General features: G+C 49.6%; 2 non-coding genes across 2 annotated transcripts; both read right to left on the bottom strand.

The window, feature by feature from the left end:
• Positions 1-82, bottom strand: TRNAL-AAG (transfer RNA leucine (anticodon AAG)). The gene has a single exon. It is a non-coding gene; the product is annotated as a tRNA-Leu (tRNA).
• Positions 83-13798: 13716 nt separating this feature from the next.
• Positions 13799-13880, bottom strand: TRNAL-AAG (transfer RNA leucine (anticodon AAG)). The gene has a single exon. It is a non-coding gene; the product is annotated as a tRNA-Leu (tRNA).
• Between the last annotated feature and the right edge of the window lie 2847 nt (positions 13881-16727).

Here is a 16727-nt window from a genome sequence, read left to right as displayed (position 1 = left end):
TGGCAGCGGTGGGGTTCGAACCCACGCCTCCGAAGAGACTGGTGCCTTAAACCAGCGCCTTAGACCACTCGGCCACGCTACCTCAACGATGCAGCGATTAGAAGTAATCAACCCAAGGTCAGAAAACGATAATAATTAACTTGTCTGACAGCCCGACTACAAAATTGCGTTAAGTGTTTTGCAGGTCCGGCTACGCTGCCAGACGGAAAAGTTCAGGTTGTGCGCACAAGCTTAGCTGCACTATATTTATACATAACGAATTTTGAAAAGCTTTCACTTCCCTGTAAGTTAGAAATTTTCTATCAGAAAATCAATTTCGCCCCCATTTTTTGGAATAAGGTTACGAAACGCATGTGCAGCTAGCTACATAGCGGCCAGATTAGAACACTGATATAAGATGGCGCCACTTGTAGTCCTCTGGTAGTTGCTCCATAAAAGCACAGGTGGTGTTGCCGGCTGCATGGACATCATGGAGTTGGATGGGCACAGGTCCTTCTTCGTCACACGTCTCATCTATTACCTTCGTTCTGCGCTTCCACGTGCTCGGCAGTAGTGGCATAGAGAAAGGCATTCAAAAAGAGCGGACACTCCTGTAGGACCTAGCTGTCCTATTGATTGTTCTGCACAAAGTGGCTGATCGCGAAACTTCCGGTTTCGGTTTCAGGCGCGCTCACTTTGAATGCTAGCAATGCCTCCAGCCATTCTTTCCGGCGAATGAAATGTTTTACATTCAATTCCAGGTAACCCGAGAATCCCGCCTACCGCACCTACATAAACCAGTGGAGGTATACGTGGGAGGGAGCAAGGTACCGAGAGTCAGCACCATTAGGATTCTGGGGTATTTCCTACAGTCGAATGGCAAAAACACTACTATCCTCAAAAAGCTTCAGACGTATATCGACCAAGTAACGAGGACATTCAGGCGAATCTCCCCCAGGAACGAAGGCCTCAAAGAACCTTACCTGATAAGGCTGGTTCATGCCTTTATAATCAGCAGGATAGCTCATGACACCCCCTTTGTGAATCTCCATCCTGGAGAAGTGGAGCATTTCGACATAATGATGAGAACGTCATTCAAAAGGGCTTTAAGCATCCCCCCGACTCCTCGACAGAGAAGCTCCTAGCTATGGGAATGTATAATACCTGAAAATAGATTGCCAAAGCCGTCAGGGAGGCGCAGATCTGGCGGCTCAACTCCACTGCAGGGGGCCAAAAAACACTACAAGAACTACGGCTTCTGTCAGGAGAGCCACCCTATGTCGCTGAACCCCTGGAACTTGAAATACGAAAACTATTCAAAATGGCACCGATTCTTAAGAATATGCACCCTATCCATGATCAGGAACGAAGAGGGCATAGAGCAAAATTTATTCAAAGTAAACTAATGAAAGACCCTCCTCAGGAATCAGCCTATTGCCATGCTGCCTGAGGGCTAGAAGGGGCCGCAATCATAGCGGTGGTAGATGGGAACCACTCCCAGAAGGTAATTGGATCCATTAATACGCGTAACGCTTTAATAGCTGAAGAGGCTGCGATAGCGCTAGCTTGTACAGGTACCAGAGCCAAAACTATTCTCTCAGACACTAAGGCGGCTGTTAGGAACTTCGGCAAAGGCCTAATTTCCAGGCAGGCGGCCAGTCTACTGAGGAAGCACCCGCTAAACCGGGAGGTTTCAGTCATCTGGGTTCCAACTCATGAGGGTTTACCTGGCAATGAGGCTGCCCATCGCCTCGCTCGAGATGTATACACCCGAGCGGCCATAGAGACCCCGCTACCCGGAGACAAGGACCCCCTCATCACCCACAAGGAGATCTCAGAGACTCCCAGACTAGGCCCGCTACGATAGCTGACTCGTTCGTATCGAGTTCATGTAAACAGAGAGTCGTCGAGATGAGCTGACCCTGCTCAGCTCGATTCTCTGACTCAAACCACCGCTGTCAAGAAACACCACCTAGATAGGTTCACGTAAGCAAGGCTATATCGAGCCAGTGATACTGGAGCCACGGAGAATAGAGAAGCAGAACCGAAACCGAAACCGGTCCCAGGTCAGTGATCGATCTATTAGCACGTGTGCAGCTTAACGGAGTACAATTACGTGCGAAAATAACTGGAAAACTTTGTTTTGCTTTCTCAATTTTTTTATAAAGCTGTTATTTTAGGGCAAACAAAAGATATCTCTACGTTTCTAAAGATCTTAAGATGGCGTAGTCGAGTTATGCATGTGCCGGCCGACGGCATCGCATTGTCGTTTCATGAGCGCAAAAAGGGAGCGATTTAGAAGCGGCTTTACTAAATGCAGGCTCAATGTTGAGCCGAAATATTTCGGAATCAGTATGTCTGATGTTTATGGAAGCAGTTGTTATGTATGACATTTTTAAACCAGTAGCTAGCGCCCCCTACGTGTGCTGTGCAGTATCTGTGTGGGTGTCCAGTCCAGGGCTTGGACACTCGGGGGAACCGGGGAGAGACAAAGAGCGCGGGAACTCGCCATGGCCGCTGTGGCTTGTAGTACGTAACGTCAATAAACTTTTACTAAAACATAACATGGTGTCAGAAGTGCAAGTGAACGCCTAGTCTCCGCAACGACTCCGCAACAAGCAGCGCAACATGGCAGGCGTATTTCTGCAGCAACCGCCACCGTATGAGCCGACAGACGACCCAGCGACGACCTGGGAATAATGGCGTTCGTCGTACAGCATATATGAGCAAGCTTGTGAGTACGCAGCTAAGCCAAACGCAGCTAGGAAAGCCTTACTTCTGCACGTTCTTGGCCCACAAGCACGACGAATATATCAAACGTTCCCGCCGCCTCCTACGCAACCAGACGGACAACCAGTGGATGAAGTCGAGTACATTCTTGACAAGTTCGACGCCCTTTATAAGCCTTACAGGAGCGCTACTCAAGCCACCGCCATTTTCAACTCCATGACCCAGCAGGTGGGACAGTCAATTGACGACTTCGTAGTAGAACTGCGAATTCAAGCCCAGCGCTGCAATTTTGGCAGCGTAGCGGATCGACTGATTGGTGATCGAATCATCGTGGGCATTCGGGACTCTGCGCTTCGGGAGCGCCTGTTCCGCGAAAACGACTTAACGTTGGAACGCATCATCACAATCTGCAAAGCTGCCGAGATTTCTAAAAAGCACTTGCAAAATCTTCAGGCGACTGAACCAAAGATAGAGGTCGACGCACTTCGCTGCAACAGTCGGCGGGCCGGTAATTTTCAACGCCACCAGCCCGTGAATGACCGACGTCCGCCACCGCCGTAACAAGGCCGCACGCCGACCCCGACTACACTCTCATGCTCGAGATGTGGGAGCAATCATCCGCCGCGCAACTGTCCGGCATATGGAACGCACTGTTTTCGCTGTGGCAAGTTTGGACATTTTGCAGTAATGTGCCGTCAGAGGAGAGCAAGACCAGCTAGACCAGCTGACTGTGATGATCAACAGACGCAGACTAGACCACCGCACAACGTGTCGACGCTTGACCGGGATGACTTCTTTCTTGGGGAGCTGACAGCGGGCAGTACTGTCAAAACATCGGACTGGACAGCTACACTCGTCGTCCACAACCACAAGGTGACGTTTAAGCTTGATACCGGGGCTGACGTGAACATTCTTCCAAAGCATATGCTTCAACAGGGGAGTGATCAACCAATGCTGCATCCGACTTGCATCAGGGTGTCTACGTATACAGGTGATCGACTGCCGGTCAGCGGTGAGTGCACTCTGCAGACAAGAACACAAAACCTCAGCTGTAACTTGCAGTACCTTGTCGTAGACCTTGATGTGTTCCCTGTGCTTGGTGCTGAGGCATGCCAGCAGCTACAGCTGATTCGTCGACTTCATCATCTCGCCTCTTCAGGAAATGCAGCCGGTACTCCTCAGCGTGGTTCTGACGATGTCACAGCTCAAGACATCATTAAGGACTTCAAAGATGTGTTCACTGGGATTGGCCAGCTTCCAGGAACTGTCAGCATTGTGCTGCAAGATAGTGCAACTCCTACTATTGCAGCACCACGCAAGATCCCTTTGGCCATTCAAGACAAAGTTAAAGCAGAGCTCGAGAAGATGGAGCAGGATGCTATCATCACAAAAGTCACGAAGCCAACTGACTGGGTGAACCCATTGGTAATTGTACCCAAGAAAGACGGCAGCTTACGAATCTGCCTCGATCCCAGGCATCTAAACAGTGCTATCAAACGCCAGCACTACCGTATACCAACGCAAGAGGAACTGTTTGCTCATTTATGTGGGTGCACTGTATTCAGCCTGCTTGATGCCAAATCTGCATTCTGGCAGCTTACTCTCTCTGAAGAAAGCTCTTACTTGTGTACGTTCGCAACCCCTTGGGGCAGGTACCGTTTCCTGCGGCTACCATTTGGACTGAAAAATGCTCCAGAACTTTTGCAGCGTTGCATGGATGATATGTTTGCAAACATTGAGGGTGTTTACCCATACTTTGATGACATTCTGATAGCGTCCAAGACTATGAAGCAACACATGGAGCAGCTGCAGCTCGTCATGTTAACAGCTCGCAAACACAATCTCAAGCTTAATGAGAAGAAGGGTCAGCTAGCACAGCCTAGTCTGCAGTTCCTCGGGCATCAGATCACTTCAGAGGGTCTGCAAGCAGATGCTGCAAAAGTGAGTGCTATCTTAGGAATGCCAGTGCCAACAAACAAGACTGAACTCCGATTTTTGGGTATGGTGACTTACCTTACCAAGTTTGTGCCAAATGCATCAAAGGAAACTACATGTCTCAGGCAGCTGTTAAAGAATGACGTTCCTTGGCACTGCGATGACAACCTGACTCGAGAGTTCAGCAGAATCAAGCACCTCATCTCTAAGACCCCTGTTCTTCACTTCTTTGACAAATCAAAGGAGGTTGTGGTCTCAGCGGATGCAAGCTCATACGGAGTTGGTGCGGTACTCCTACAGGAAAATCATCCAGTAGCCTATGCCTCAGCTGCATTCACTGTGGCAGAGCAAAAATATGCCCAGATCGAAAAAGAGCTGCCCGCTATAGTCTTTGCCTGTGAACGTTTCCATTTTTACACATATGGACGGAGTGTTGTGGTACAAACTGACCACAAGCCTCTGATTGGTCTGCAACAAAAGGACTTTGACAAGATAACCCCAAGGCTTCAGCGTCTTCTACTCAGACTCCAGCGGTATGATGTTCAGCTAACATATGTTCCAGGGAAAGAACTCATAGTAGCTGATGCACTCTCACGAGCGCCTGACAGTGCAAGTTCTCTGCAGGAGTATGAACCTGCTGAGTGCCTGGCTAGTTGTGCGGTAGTCAACGCTTCAACGTCAAAGCTGGAACATATCCGAAAAGCAACTGTTGAGGACAGCACTTTGCAACAGGCGTTGAAACACATCAAAGAAGGTTGGCCTACACGTGACACATTGCTCCCAACAGCAGTGAAACCTTTTGCCCATTGCAAAGATGAACTACACGTATGTGATGGCCTTATATTGAGAGGGCAGCGACTTGTCTTGCCTGTCTCGTGTCAGCAAGATGCCTTACTGAGACTTCACGAAGCACACCGTGGCATAGTTTCATGCAAGAATAAGGCTCGAGAAAGCCTATATTGGCCGTCCATGAACGCAGACATTGAGGAGATGATCAAACGTTGTCATCACTGCCAGCGACAAAACCAGTATGAACCTCTGGCTGAGCGTGTTTTGCCTGATCGTCCGTGGCAGAAGGTTGCAATGGACCTCTTTCATTTCAACAGATCTACCTACCTGCTAATTGTCGACTACTTCAGCAAGTATGTGGAGGTGCAACAAATGGCATCAACAAGCACTGAAGCCATTATCACTGCTCTCAAAGCAGTATTTGCCCGTTTCGGCATCCCGGAAGAACTCGTATGTGACAATGGACCTCCATTCAATGCGACCCAGTTCCAGGAGTTTCTCGCTTCTTGGGACATCACATACAACCCTAGTTCATCCCTATTACCCAAGGTCTAATGGACTGGCAGAAAGGTCCATACAAACAATAAAGCACTCCCTTCTAAAGGCATTGCAAGATGGAAAGGATCTTTATGTGGTCCTGATGGATGCTCGAAGTACACCAATGGATGGGCTTAAGTCACCAGCCGAACTCCTAATGGGCAGGAAAATGCGTACAAGAGTACCTATACATCCTGTCTAGCTCCAACCGCAGTACAACTGTGCCGACGCAAGAAGCCGCCTTCGTGTTCACCAAAAACGACAGCATCGCCACGGTGACAGAACAACAAAGCCGTTGTCTGTGTTGAAGGAAAAACAGAAGGTGTGGTTCAGACGCCAAGGTCAGTGGATGCGTGGAAGTATACACAGAGTTGGCCCACAGCACCGATCATATCTGGTCGACACACCAGAAGGTCCCATGTCTCGTCGGAACCGTTACCACATTAGACCTTTATTCGGCATTGCTCCAGTGCCACTGGCTTCTCCAGAGAACTATGACATAACTGCATCCTCTGACCATCCATGGCCTCAGCCTGCATCACCTCAGCCTCCTCCTGCTCAGCTGGCTTCACCAACATCCCCCCCACCAGCAGCATCATCACCTACACGAGCAGTTTCTTCTAGCGTGTACCATACTCGCACAGGTCGGCTGGTAGTTAAGCCAGCAAGATTTCGTGAATGACAAAGCCCAGAAAGCCTCAACACCGCCTTGTGTTGTGAACTTTTTGTTTTTTTTAAAAAGGGGCGTGTTATGTATGACATTTTTAAACCAGTAGCTAGCGCCCCCTACGTGTGCTGTGCAGTATCTGTGTGGGTGTCCAGTCCAGGGCTTGGACACTCGGGGGAACCGGGGAGAGACAAAGAGCGCGGGAACTCGCCATGGCCGCTCTGGCTTGTAGTACGTAACGTCAATAAACTTTTACTAAAACATAACAGCAGTAAAAACTAAAATCGGGCAGCTTCATTTTCTTTTCACAACCCCTTCAAGAGTCCGCTCCAGTTTTTCACTGCTGGCCGCCCAACTATAGTATATTCTAGGCACTATAGCCCAACAAACGCCCCCGGATGTAGTCGTCATTTTTTCGTCCGGAAATCGTTCCATGCCGTTCCCAAGATGGCAGCTCCTGTGTCAAACTCGGTTACTGCACCCAACTATAGTGCCTAGAATATACTAGGCACTATAACCCAACGTAGAGAAGACGATTTTCTCGACTCATTCAGCTGCCACTAATGCCGAGCACGTGCAAGTGCGGAACGAACACCCCAGATAAGATCCATGACGAATGACGGCCTATGATCCTTTCCCCTTCATGTCACTCGGAGCGACTACCAGCGCCAGTGGGCGCATTTGTTTTTCCAGTCCCAGACTACTTGATGACAGGTCTCGGCTTCCGCTCTGACAGGAGACAGCGTCATGGTCCCATGACCTACTTGCCATAGGCTGCTTTCGGACTCGGCGCCAGAGCCGGGCTCCCCCTCGGTTACCGTACCTGGACGCTGTCATCTACTAGCAGACGACGAAGCCATGGACACCACGACGCCGAAGCAACGCCGTGAGCTCGCTCATGATACTGAGTCGATTTGAAGACCGCACTGTCAGCTTGGCGTAGGTGCATTAACGAACTCAGCTTCGAGGGTATGCTCGCCGCTACTGCTCGCGGCGAAGTTAGCAGAATGTAGCCCAACTCGTTGCGGATAGGCAGATAGTCGAAAGCCTTCGCAAAAATGTTGACAACAAGCTCTATAGCTGCTCCAGTATACGAGTGGTTCACATGCGATGCTTTCAGGTAAGCGCACAGACAGCATGTCGCAAAACAAGCGAACAAGAACCTCTTGACGACTCGAGCAAACAATACGCGCTCGCAGCTCCGAACGCGCGTCTGTGTGCGGTGGATTTCAAGAAAATAGAACGAAGATGCAAGAACAAAAAGTCTTACGATGGCTCATAGAGCAGCTACGGAGCTCATGTGAAATTTAACGCACGATGTTGTCCTTCAAGAACACGAAAAGTACGCAAAATGGACACAGAGTCTAACACAACATGGCTGGCAGCGCGGCGCGCAGCTGTCGTCTGCTGCCTTCCCCGCAGCCCCAAGGACTTCCATAGGCGAAAAACGAACGCGTTGCTATGGCGATGCAGGCAGGTGGGCGGAGCTTTCGGGCTGGCTGAGAAAAATAAATATCGGACTCGAGTCCGCAAGTAGTCCCACACCATGGAGGAAGGAAAGAACTAAGGAGAGGCCTGACGTCACTTTTTCTGAAGCCGCCCCGCAACCGGAAGTTGGCTCGGCTTTCCTCACTATCTGCCTTCTCCACCGAGCTACGGGGCAGGTTCCGCGCGCGGCTCGCAAGCGCTTCGTAAAAGAAAGGTATAAAAAAAACCGCGCCGCTCGCCGCTCCTACACCTCCCTCCCCGCAAACACGCACCTAGACGCAGACCGGCGCACAGTTGCGGTGAACCTTTTCCGACGCCAGGCGAAGAAAGACGACATTGCGCGCCGCTCACCATCCTCCTCGGGCTACCGTACACCCGCCGTGCGGCCTTCGAAACGCAGCTCAGCATCGCCGAGAGCGGCTTCATGTTTCTGTGCTGTTTGGTGAGGTGCAAAAGTTCGCTGATCAAAACAATCAACGCTTCTTCGCGTGTCGAAGCGCGGTTCCAGAGTGCCACCTTTTCGCGAGATTCATTTCAATGCATCGATCGCTCCGTGTAACGACACCAAGTTTGACGAACAAAATATCAAATGAGCGGTTATTTGCCGCATATAAAAGCAATCCTAGATGCGTGCGTAAAGTCACGACGCCAGGCATGTAGACTTTAACACGCAAGGCCGAACACACCGTGCCGAAAGTCCGTCCACCGCCACCGAGAAACACTCGGGCCCCTAGCAACAACGACGCTAACGACGCCGTACGCCGTTGCTAGTGGCCCGAGTTTTCTTAGCAACGACAACGTTGCTAGTGGCCCGACTTTTTAAGCCTAAATTTTGACGTCACTTCCGCCACATTCTCGTCAATGCATTGGGAATACGAAGGGCCTCTCCTTAGTTCTCCTCCCACACAGTCCGGGACTGAAAAAAAAATGCGCCCAGTGCGCAAGGTTTTGACGTTTGTAAACAAACAAAACTGCTGATGATGATACTAGCCCAGAGGACTTCCGGTAGCATTGGCGCGGTGTTTGAAATGATTTGCGCTGGTGCAGCCAACGTTTTTAGATCCCTTTCAGTTTGCAAGCACCCCCGCGCCGCGCCCGAGAAAGCGGCCCCCGTCCGCTTCCACTCACCACGCGGCGCTGCTGTCGCTGTCGGCCCGGAGGCGCCGGAGCGCTCGCGCTTGGCAGTTGCTGTGACAGCCTGTTCTCATCCGCGATAACATTGGGAGCGAACACGTCGAACTCAAATTTGCTGTACTTTTGGAGCTGTCACGTTGAAACTTCAGCCTCATGGTTAAAGAAATGTTTCAGCTGGCTAGTAAGGGTGAGATAAAGAGCAGGCTGATGCCAGTTCGCAAAAAACCAATCGTTTGCATTGCGCTTTATCGCATCACGTTTGCGACGTTTAGCGCTGATGATATGCGTATGTTGGAGTAGAGCTATCAATATTTCTTCGGGAGAATGCACGAAACATTAATGAAAGGATAAAACTAGCGATGTTCCGCTTCTAGATCAGTCACGAAATTCCGCGCTATATTATCAACGAAGCACCGCACATGCGAGCAGCATTTTGCACGTTCTTTAGAATTCCAATTTCAGAGAACACAAGTATAAATGCAGACACACTTAGCTGGATGCAGGGAGGGAATAACTATAGAAGAGCTTTTTATTTGCAATGATAGCACAGACAGGAGCAGCGTACTGCACTTTCATTTTTGGAATGTTAATTTCATTGAACACAGACAAGCATTAAATGCAGTTTCGCTAAGTTGGAAGCACGGAGGGAATGGCTACTTGAAGGCGAGCTTTTTTATTTGCAATGACAATATTTCTCTGTTCTCTAGCCGACGGTTCACGTCTCTCGCCTAGAAGTGGATGCGTGTCACTATGACAAAATGCAGCACATGGCATGTAAAAGTGGCCATATGCTCTGCACATCCAAGCCGAACAAGGTTTTGCAATTCAAGCTCGTCTAGCAGCTCCCAAGAAACGTCCCTTTCAGAAACGGGACCTTCCTTCAAAGAAATCGGGATTGTTTTGTTTACAATGTTGGTAAACTCTAGCATCTTTTTGGTGGGATGCTTTAAGAACCCTTGCTTGAAGCTTTTGTATACTGTAAGATAAGCGTCACTGCCAACAACTGGCACAGGACAGCTGATATCTTCCATGCTGATATCTGCTGGCTGCTCCAAATCAGGCGGCGGTGACCATGGCGTAGACGCGAAGGGCCACGCTGGTCGGGCAAACAGCGTGGCGAGCGCCACCGCACGGAAGGAAACGGAAAGGCGACAATCCGTGCACCGCAGCTTTCAAACTGAAAGGGATCTAAAAACGTTGGGTGCAGCCAGCGCGTGTCGCGCAGCGGTTGCAACAATGCTGATTCAGGTGACCCGTGTCGCGGTGGTTTTGATAAGGCAGCGCCGCAAGCGAAAGATTCCGTTCAGTGTTTGATAAGACTCCGGTGCAGGTGACCCGCCAGCAACCGTCGCCTCAAGACATTGGACCCTGGACTGCGCCTCCGTCTTCCGTGTAATGTAGCCCGTCGTGAAGCAATACTACTGTGTCGTCTATGGCTCGGTGTTGCCTTCACAAATAAGTATGCTTTCCGGATCGCGATGGCCGACAGCCCTTCTTGTGTGAACTGCGCCTGTGATGAGACAATCACCCATATCTTGTGTGAGTGCCCTGCCTTTGTAGCCGAAAGACATAAGCTGCGATGTGCTCTGGACCACCTGGATCCTCGCCCTTTCACAGAGGCCAAGATCCTAGGTCCGTGGCCACAACAGTCAACTGCCATCAAGGCTTACAAGGCACTCTTTCGCTTTTTGAGAGCGACTGCCTTGATTGACAGACTGTGATTATTTCCCTTTACTTCTCTCTTTCCTCTTTAATTCCCCTCATTCCCTTCCCCTGTGCAGGGTAGCCAACCGGAATCCTTTCTGGTTAACATCCCTGCCTTTCCCTCTCTCTCTCTTCAAACAGGAAGTGTTCAGGGGCTAAATCGCAACAAAAGAAACTGAAAAAAAAAACCGTGTATCCGGATGGTTAGATAGAAGTCAGAAGCGTCCCCTTTGAAATGAGGTATTGGTAGTAGCCACAATGCACTGTTTTTTAATATTTCTTGAGGCAACCTGTTGAGTTATCGTACAACGATTCTTTCCTGATTTGACTTTTCCAGTTGATCGATAGTTCTACATTTGGCAGCTTTTCCATTCAATTAATCCAGCCCTTACCTTCTGCGTTTTTTACCTGCCGCTTAAAGCGCTTTATTTTTTTGTCCTTCTTTGCTGCATACTTACTGGTTAGCTTCCTAGTTCTTTCCCGCCACAGTGAGTCGACGCTCTTTTTGTATCAGTATTTAAGCACTTTAGCTGCCCTCCTGTTATCGTCCAACAGCATCAGGCGTTCTTCATACAATATTTCACTCCGATCTTCCCGTGACCAGAGTACCCCAAGTGACACCATCTTGCTTCAGTCTTTTAATCAAGTCGCTAAGTAGATAGTAGCGCATGAATTTCTTAAACTTACTTCGTTGAAAAAAAAATGGGAGCAAACGAACTCTTCAAAACCAAATTTCACGTTTGTAGAGGGAGGATATGTATAAAATGAGTAATGTATAAATGTAGTCCGGGTCTGCCCTAACCGACCAATCTCAACCTTCCTAGGTCGCCGCGGTGGCTCAGTGGTTATGGCGCTCGGCTGCTGACCCGAAAGATGCGGGTTTGATCCCAGGCGTGGTGGTCGAATTTCGATGGAGGCGAAATTCCAGGCGCCTGTGCACTGTGCGATGTCGGTGCACGTTAAAGAACCCAAAGAAATTTCCGGAGCCCATCACTACGGCGTCCTTCATAGCCTGAGTTGTTTTGGGACGTTAAACCCCAATAAACCAAACTAAACCAGCGTGGCACCACTGCAATGGGCTGCAATAGTTCCAGGCAACTGACGTACATACAATGTCTCGTGCAGAACAGGGCTCCTTAAGACGCATACCAGTCAAAATCCAATTTCATATTTTCTTTGTTCCTGAGCAAATCAAACACCTCTTGATTTTCTTCTTGCTGTAATAACATATCTTGAGAATAATTTTGTTTCTCTTGCTGCAATAACATATCTTAAGAGTAATTTTGTGCAAAATGCTGAATTTAGTGCTATGCAGTTTCCAGCAGCCTCCACTGGGTGGTAGTCGACAAAGATGATGCGGCACGCTTAGATGGTACGCGTGCACAGGCGAGCAGAAAAAAATTCTGCTAGCGACAAGGCCTGTATGCACCGCCCATCACTCCCGCGACAGTGACACTGAAGCATTCCCGCGATTCTTCAAGCCATCACTGACGACCTACAGCAGCAGTCATTGTTTGGGCCTACGGCAGCCTGCACCCCTCCTGAGCAAGAAGTTATTAACACGACGGCGAAGCGCGCGGTGTCTCTCTCGGTGGAGCCTTCCCAGTTCAGGCCGTCGGTTGTCTCCGGACGTGTTCTTCCCCTTCTAAAGACGCATTTGGTGAGACAGCGAATCGCCTCCCTGCGGTTTGGACATGTTCATATCTCGTGCAACCACCAAACCGACATCGTCGCGGAGGTATGCCACGTCATCACTTATCAGGCGTAAGAACCTATGATCCTGGCCTGGAGTCGACGCACTGGGCGCTCTACGCCAAGCCAACCTCGTCGTGTCGGGGCGTCGTACCTTCCGGCGGCCAGGATTCTGCCCTGAAGACAATGCACTCGGCCTGTCATGAGCAGCCGACTCCTATGTCTTGGGGCTACGTGTCTTCTGGTATCGCCTGCTGCAAAGACACCGCAATCAGACCGCGCCACTGTTGAGCGCCCAATGTGTCTGGCCCTTGTAGACGCCCGGCATCTAGCGCCTGCAACGACTGTTGCTCCAGGCGGCCAGATCCACCGGGCGTACTTGTGTTCCGGGGTCACCCCAGAAGAACAGGTGCCCGTATTAGCAAGTGTTGTGCGCAAAACCCACCTAGATGCAGCAGTAAAGTAAGTATAGGAAATGGCCCATATTACGTCCAAAAATTCGATGCGCTCGCGTGCACTGGGTCATTGCACCCGGTTTCTTTTTATAGTTGAGTAGTGGATTCCACAACAAGTATCCATTAGGGTGCAATAAATACATTTTGATTCTGATTCATGCACATAACCTTTGACACCATCCTACCTGGGTCCCTTTCATGGTTGGTGTTGCCCGCGTAGCAGCGTTCACAGATCGCCTCCTAGCCATATCTTCTAGATGTTAAGCTAGATCATTTCATCGTGCTGGTAGGGGAATGGGTGCGGCATAACAGTGGTTTCAAGTGTTAGCCTTGGTAGCCCTGTACTGTTAGCACTCTGTCAGCCGTATTAGCCTACGGCGTCTCTCATAGCACGATACCTTACCATACCATACCAAGCCATTCCATGTCATGCTATGCCAATCCATGCCATACCATACCATTCCGTACCCAAAATGCCGCGCTACCTCAATTTACAGACCTTGAAAGAAATGAACGCAAGATTACAGGACCATGAAAAGACAATACACGAAAAAACAGTCAGTCCAGCTGCAGGTTCATTCGCTTTAAAACTAAACCCTTCCTGCCAGAAAGGCTCGCATCAGGTAGACAGGGCTTACTTAAAAAAATGTGTACTTGCAGATAGCTGAAGTGAGGAGGCAAAAGTTATTGGCAGCGGTGGGGTTCGAACCCACGCCTCCGAAGAGACTGGTGCCTTAAACCAGCGCCTTAGACCACTCGGCCACGCTACCTCAACGATGCAGCGATTAGAAGTAATCAACCCAAGGTCAGAAAACGATAATAATTAGCTTGACTGACAGCCCGACTACAAAATTGCGTTAAGTGTTTTGCAGGTCCGGCTACGCTGCCAGACGGAAAAGTTCAGGTTGTGCGGACAAGCTTAGCTGCTCTATATTTATACATAACGAATTTTGAAAAGCTTTCGCTTCCCTGTAAGTTAGAAATTTTCTATCAGAAAATCAATTTGGCTCCCATTTTTTGGAGTAAGGTTACGAAACGCATGTGCAGCTAGCTACATAGCGGCCAGATTAGAACACTGATATAAGATGGCGCCACTTGTAGTCCTCTGGTAGTTGCTCCATAAAAGCACAGGTGGGGTTGCCGGCTGCAGTGACATCATGGAGTTGGATGGGCACAGGTCCTTCTTCGTCACACGTCTCATCTATTACCTTAGTTCTGCGCTTCCACGTGCTCGGCAGTAGTGGCATAGAGAAAGGCATTCAAAAAGAGCGGACACTCCTGTAGGACCTAGCTGGCCTATTGATTGTTCCGCACAAAGTGGCTGATCGCGAAACATCCGGTTTCGGTTTCAGGCGCGCTCAGTTTGAATGCTAGCAATGCCTCCAGCCATTCTTTCCGGCGAATAAAATGTTTTACATTCAGTTCCAGGTAACCCGAGAATCCCGCCTACCGCACCTACATAAACTAGTGGAGGTATACGTGGGAGGGAGCAAGGTACCGAGAGTCAGCACCATTAGGATTCTGGGGTATTTCCTACAGTCGAATGGCAAAAACACTACTATCATCAAAAAGCTTCAGACGTATATCGACCAAGTAACGAGGACATTCAGGCGAATCTCCCACAGGGACGAAGGCCTCAAAGAACCTTACCTGATAAGGCTGGTTCATGCCTTTATAATCAGCAGGATAGCTCATGACACCCCCTTTGTGAATCTCAATCCTGGAGAAGTGGAGCATTTCGACATAATGATGAGAACGTCATTCAAAAGGGCTTTAAGCATCCCCCCGACTCCTCGACAGAGAAGCTCCTAGCTATGGGAATGTATAATACCTGAGAATAGATTGCCAAAGCCGTCAGGGAGGCGCAGATCTGGCGGCTCAACTCCACTGCAGGGGGCCAAAAAACACTACAAGAACTACGGCTTCTGTCAGGAGAGCCACACTATGTCGCTGAACCCCTGGAACTTGAAATACGAAAACTATTCAAAATGGCACCGATTCTTAATATGCACCCTATCCATGATAAGGAACGAAGAGGGCATAGAGCAAAATTTATTCAAAGTAAACTAATGAAAGACCCTCCTCAGGAATCAGCCTATTGCCATGCTGCCTGAGGGCTAGAAGGGGCCGCAATCATAGCGGTGGTAGATGGGAACCACTCACAGAAGGTAATTGGATCCATTAATACGCGTAACGCTTTAATAGCTGAAGAGGCTGCGATAGCGCTAGCTTGTACAGGTACCAGAGCCAAAACTATTCTCTCAGACACTAAGGCGGCTGTTAGGAACTTCGGCAAAGGCCTAATTTCCAGGCAGGCGGCCAGTCTACTGAGGAAGCACCCGCTAAACCGGGAGGTTTCAGTCATCTGGGTTCCAACTCATGAGGGTTTACCTGGCAATGAGGCTGCCCATCGCCTCGCTCGAGATGTATACACCCGAGCGGCCATAGAGACCCCGCTACCCGGAGACAAGGACCCCCTCATCACCCACAAGGAGATCTCAGAGACTCCCAGACTAGGCCCGCTACGATAGCTGACTCGTTCGTATCGAGTTCATGTAAACAGAGAGTCGTCGAGATGAGCTGACCCTGCTCAGCTCGATTCTCTGACTCAAACCACCGCTGTCAAGAAACACCACCTAGATAGGTTCACGTAAGCAAGGCTATATCGAGCCAGTGATACTGGAGCCACGGAGAATAGAGAAGCAGAACCGAAACCGAAACCGGTCCCAGGTCAGTGATCGATCTATTAGCACGTGTGCAGCTTAACGGAGTACAATTACGTGCGAAAATAACTGGAAAACTTTGTTTTGCTTTCTCAATTTTTTTATAAAGCTGTTATTTTAGGGCAAACAAAAGATATCTCTACGTTTCTAAAGATCTTAAGATGGCGTAGTCGAGTTATGCATGTGTCGGCCGACGGCATCGCATTGTCGTTTCATGAGCGCAAAAAGGGAGCGATTTAGAAGCGGCTTTACTAAATGCAGGCTCAATGTTGAGCCGAAATATTTCGGAATCAGTATGTCTGATGTTTATGGAAGCAGTTGTTATGTATGACATTTTTAAACCAGTAGCTAGCGCCCCCTACGTGTGCTGTGCAGTATCTGTGTGGGTGTCCAGTCCAGGGCTTGGACACTCGGGGGAACCGGGGAGAGACAAAGAGCGCGGGAACTCGCCATGGCCGCTGTGGCTTGTAGTACGTAACGTCAATAAACTTTTACTAAAACATAACATGGTGTCAGAAGTGCAAGTGAACGCCTAGTCTCCGCAACGACTCCGCAACAAGCAGCGCAACATGGCAGGCGTATTTCTGCAGCAACCGCCACCGTATGAGCCGACAGACGACCCAGCGACGACCTGGGAATAATGGCGTTCGTCGTACAGCATATATGAGCAAGCTTGTGAGTACGCAGCTAAGCCAAACGCAGCTAGGAAAGCCTTACTTCTGCACGTTCTTGGCCCACAAGCACGACGAATATATCAAACGTTCCCGCCGCCTCCTACGCAACCAGACGGACAACCAGTGGATGAAGTCGAGTACATTCTTGACAAGTTCGACGCCCTTTATAAGCCTTACAGGAGCGCTACTCAAGCCACCGCCATTTTCAACTCCATGACCC

This window comes from Amblyomma mixtum, chromosome 3, assembly GCF_055824585.1.
Source record: "Amblyomma mixtum isolate Tamu chromosome 3, ASM5582458v1, whole genome shotgun sequence".
Lineage (NCBI taxonomy): Eukaryota > Metazoa > Arthropoda > Arachnida > Ixodida > Ixodidae > Amblyomma > Amblyomma mixtum.
This window is presented reverse-complemented; position numbering and strand designations above follow the sequence as displayed.